The 4,945-nt window shown below is 53.9% G+C and overlaps 1 long non-coding RNA gene across 1 annotated transcript in view; it reads left to right on the plus strand.

The window, feature by feature from the left end:
• Positions 1 to 243: 243 nt before the first annotated feature.
• Positions 244 to 4,945, plus strand: part of LOC136792548 (uncharacterized) — a 13,129-nt gene continuing 8,427 nt past the window's right edge. Inside the window, exons 1-3 of the long non-coding RNA XR_010836498.1 lie at positions 244 to 460; positions 581 to 731; positions 1,180 to 1,219. This is a non-coding gene — a long non-coding RNA (uncharacterized lncRNA). The remainder of the gene's footprint in view (positions 461 to 580; positions 732 to 1,179; positions 1,220 to 4,945) is intronic.

A 4,945-nucleotide genomic window follows, 5' to 3' on the forward strand; every position in this document is an offset into this window, starting at 1 on the left:
TGTCATTAAATCCTGCCGGGGGTGGGGAGTGGGAGTAGGGAGGTGTTCCTTGGTGAACCATTTGGGAGCTACAGGAAAAGAATTCTGCCTAGAGTAACAAGGGTGCCACTTTGCAGCCACTAAGATGTCCTCTCTGAGCTTTTCTGAGAAGTAGCTCCCGCAGACAGAGGGATGGAGCTGGCTGGCAGCCGTTGCTGCTGCCTGGAGGATGGGTCTCTGAAGGGGCCAGAGGGCCCTGGGCAGGTGTTGGGGGCCTGTGGGTAGTGGGTCAGGCTCTGCAGGACACAGGTTGTGAGTTACAGGACTTCTGCGTGCCAAGGCACCGGCCAGATCACCTCTTCCCCATTTGTGCCCCTTCGTGACCCTCTCTGTCCCCACCTCTGGTGTCCTCCAGGAAGAGAACCTGGAAATTCTGCTTCGGTGGCTGAAGCAGATGTCACTGACCTCCCGATGGTCAAAAGTGAGTGACACTTTACAGTTTACAAAACAGTTTCACATCCATTCGCTGGTTTGATCTGATCTTTGCAACTGTTGGTAAGGATAGTGCTGTGGCTAATCCCTCCACCCCCAACTTCCCTAGAGAGAAGAGGAAGTCGAACACCAGTTGCGTAAATTACCCTCAGCAGCAGAGAAGAGGCCCGGAATCCCAGACTCCATTTCCAGTACCTTCCGGGCACCCTTGGCCTTTCCCCAGCCTCTCCCCACCCCGACTCTTCATGACGCTGACTGAGGTAATGAGCTTCTTTAGCCCGAGCCAAGTGTGAGGTTAGGGCTCCAGGTTAGGACTCTGTAGTCAGGCAGAAAACAGGTCAAGGGTCAGGACCTTTTCCCCAGAACCCCGAGGGGCAGGCTCTGAGCCCCCTCACTGGTGTGGGGGATTTGGAGTAGGATGACCATATAATTAGTCATCCAGATTAGAACACTTTAGAGAGTGAAAGGGAGCACTATTAATAACGACTCCATGGCTACAGCCGTGAACAGGGAGGTGAGGTCACTATTATGGTACCACCTGCCCAGCCCCTTCTCCACCTCCACAGCCGCGGACCCTCAGACGTGATGCAGAACATCAGCCATTTACTGGGCATTTAGCAGTGCTCGACACTCCGTAGAGCTTGTTTTATTAGATTTCCTTGACAACGTTTGGCTGATCCACTTATTGTTCCCATTTTATTAATGCAGAGACTGAGGCCCAGAACTCTTGCCCAAGAACACACAGCTGGTAAGTGGTGGAGCTGGACTTTGAACCCAGGGAACCTGGCTTCCCTTGACAGGATTATAATAACTTTTTTTTTTTTTTTTTTTTGCGGTAAACGGGCCTCTCACTGTTGTGGCCTCTCCCGTTGCGGAACACAGGCTCCGGACGCGCAGGCTCAGCGGCCATGACTCACGGGCCCAGCCGCTCCGCGGCATGTGGGATCTTCCCGGACCGGGGCACGAACCCGCGTCCCCTGCATCGGCAGGCGGACTCCCAACCACTGCGCCACCAGGGAAGCCCTATAATAACATTTTAATGAATTGGTTTGGCCCGCAAGAATTGCCATGGGGGCTTCCCTGGTGGCCCAGTGGTTAAGAATCTGCCTGTCAATATAGGGGACACGGGTTTGAGCCCCGGTCCGAGAAGATCCCACATGCTGCGGAGCAACTAAGCCCACGTGCCACAACTACTGAGCCCGTGTACCACAACTACTGAAGCCTGTGCACCTAGAGCCTGTGCTCTGCAACAAGAGAAGCCACTGCAATGAGAAGCCCACGCGCCTCAACGGAGAGCAGCCCCCTCTCGCCGCAACTAGAGAAAGCCTGCGCGCAGCAACGAAGACCCAACGCAGCCATAAATAAATAAATTAAAAAAAAAAAAGAAGAATTGCCATGGAATGGGGTTTCCCAATCTTTCATCAGACCTCTCCACCCACCCCCGCCGCTCCCCCCCACCCTGCAGTCTCTCTTAGCTGTCTTTAGCTCAGGGACATCATTTAAAAAAGGACCTTTGAGTGGTGAGGGGATGTGTAGATGAGGAAAGGAGAAGGGAGTGGAAGAGTAGCGACAGGATGAGATAGTAAAAGCTACCATTAGTTAAACACTTACTGCATACCAGCCTCTGTTTTAAGTGTTTTCAGTGTATTAACCTGTTTAATCCTCACAACACCCCTATGAACCCCAAGTAACATTACCACTCCCATTTTACAGATGAGAAAACTGAGGCCACTTGCCCTCCATTATGCAGCTGGTAAGTGGTAGAGCCAGGGCCACCCAGTTGGCTTAACCATTATGCAGTTTGTCCTTGAGGAAGAGAATGCTGCTGGCCCAGTGGTGGAGTCCCTCTAGCCTGCTTCCTCTAGGACATAGAACCTAGAAATTCTGCTTTGGTGGCTGACTTCCTAATGGTGTTTCTCAGACAAGTGAGCAGCACTTTGCAACTTTCAAGGAGGAGGGAGTCCACGGTCTGGCCTCTTGTGGGAGCCAGCCAAGGGTGTCCGACTCCCTCTTTGGCTCTGCCGTCTCCCTGCAGGGGCGCAGGCGGGCAGAAGTGGAGCCCGATCCCCGCCGCCCTCCGCGGCAGCTCATTTTTCATTCATTTTCTTTAAAAGCTTCTTGCTCTGTTTTTAAATCTAATTTTTCAGCTTCTTTTTTAATCTTCACTCAAATTGCTTTAATGAAATGAAAACGTGTCTGTTTCCCTCTCCTGGAGCTGCCTGGGGAATTTCAACATAAAACAAACAAGTTGGCTTTTAAAATTAAAATTTTATGGGTGGCATTTCCTCATTTAATGGGAGGCCCAAAAGGCTGGAGCAAAACCAGTTAACACGGGGTTGGGACTTGCTGTTCAGCAAAATGAAGCAGCAGGAGCACAGTGTGCTGGGAGCCGTTAGCTCCGGGGGGCTGGGCGAGATGTGCAGACAGGCGGTGTGGAGGGCGGCGGCCGCCCAGCACCACTGTGCACCCCGGACGGCCCCGCACACGTTTACATGCAGCCCTCACCACCCCATCCCCTGCCCCCAGGACCCCATGCCCAGGTGCCTGTGTGCACACCTGCTCTGTACATTCAGATGGCAGCCGATTGTGTGGATGAGCAAACGTGGGTAGGGAATGGCTGCTTTGGATTCCTGGGGTGCTGGACACCGAGTCTGGAGAGGCATCCGTGAAAGAAGCTAAGGTCTCTGCAAAAGCCAGGATTCACTCGGGAATTAACGCCCCGGGTACAGTATGAGTCCCATCCTGTTTTGATCACGGCTGTGCCCCAGGCCCCAGACAGAACCAGGTGTGTGGTAGGCGCTCCACAAACACACGATGACCCAACGAATGACTTCATTCGGGGGAACTCAGCAGTGGATCACTCAGAGTCCTTATCGACCACCATAGGACCCTTTTTTGTGTGTGGTAGAAATGGTGAAAATGGTACAGGATCCAAGGAGGGAGGGGTAGTCGTGGTGGGATCACCATCGGAGAAGGGCTTTGTGAAACCAGCAAAGGCAGAGTGAAAAGGCAGCCAGGCCAGGGGTTTGGCAGGAGCAAAGGTCTGGAGGTGAGAGGTGGACGTGGCAGAGTCTGGCCACAAGGTACGGTGTGTGTAAGCAGAGGACGCTGGAGAGGTCAGAGGCAGCCAGGTTGTGAAGTGTGGGACGAGGAGCTTCGTGGGACTTTATCCCATGGGCAGTGGAGATCCACTGCAGGTTCCAAAGCAGACCGATATGCTCAGAGGTGGTTTCTGGGAGACTGATTCTGGAGGCTGGTAGGAGGGGAAGGAAGAGTCCAGCCTGGTTGGGGTGGCATTGGTCCAGGCTGAGCTGAGGACCTCAGTCTGGGTGGTCAAGGGGATGTGGGGCCCTCCTGTGAGCTGGGGAGCCCTGGAGGAGGAGCAAGTTGGGGAAGTGGAGGTGTTCAGTGTGGCAACGCCAGCTCACCCGCAGGTGTGGACCTGACTGTGCTGACGACACAGGAAGTAGATTTCACACTGACATTTACAACCGGATCCTGTAAGTACTGGGCCCTGGTGCCACAGCCCTGAGAAAACAGGCCTCGTAGCTTCAGAGAAAGGGCCTGGGAGACCTCTTTTGCTTCCTTCATCTCCATCCCACCCCCCACCCCCCAAGTGACTCTTTCTGTCCTACGCTGGGGCAGCTTTCTCCCCATCCCTTCTGCCCTCTGACTGCTGATTCTGTGGAGAGGACCACTCTGGTTACCAGAATCACCAGAGCGCCAATAAGACGAGGAAAGCCGAGTGTCCCACCTACTCTGAGTTAGGAAATCTAGCTGGTGACCATGGTCACCACCAGCAGCCTTAGAGTCTTTCCCAGTCAGGGCTTCAGACCCACAGATGTGTTCCTGGACAGAGTCCTGTAGGTCCCAGACAGACCTCCAGCAGGGGTGGGGGCAGTGGGTGCTGGGTCCTGGCTCTCTTGGGAGGGTGTCTTTGAGGGAATATCTGAGGTTGGAGGAAGGGGCTTCCTGATACAGGTCTGTGCTCTGATCTGTGCCCGTCGAAGAGTTGCATCTGAGGCAGGTCTGAGGATCCAGGTGACGGTCTCTTTGAGACCAATTTGAGAAGCCTGAGGTTTATTTGTAAGTATCTTTGAGGCCTGTTGGAAGGCCTAAAGACTGGGTTGGCCTGAGGACCAGTAGCATAAAACCAATAAAAATGTCCCAAGGCTGGGCTTCCCTGGTGGCGCAGTGGTTGAGAGTCCGCCTGCCAATGCAGGGGACACGGGTTCGTGCCCCGGTCCAGGAAGATCCCACATGCCACGGAGCGGCTGGGCCCGTGAGCCATGCCCGCTGAGCCTGTGTGTCCGGAGCCTGTGCTCTGAAACAGGAGAGGCCACAACAGTGAGAGGCCCGTGTACCACAAAAAAAAAAAAAAAAAAAAAAAATGTCCCGAGGCTAAGGCTGATATTGACCCTTCTCCCTCCATATAACAAAGAGAGTAAATCTGGCCAAGTCTGCAGCGGGTTCT

Source organism: Kogia breviceps, chromosome 1 (genome assembly GCF_026419965.1).
Source record: "Kogia breviceps isolate mKogBre1 chromosome 1, mKogBre1 haplotype 1, whole genome shotgun sequence".
Lineage (NCBI taxonomy): Eukaryota > Metazoa > Chordata > Mammalia > Artiodactyla > Physeteridae > Kogia > Kogia breviceps.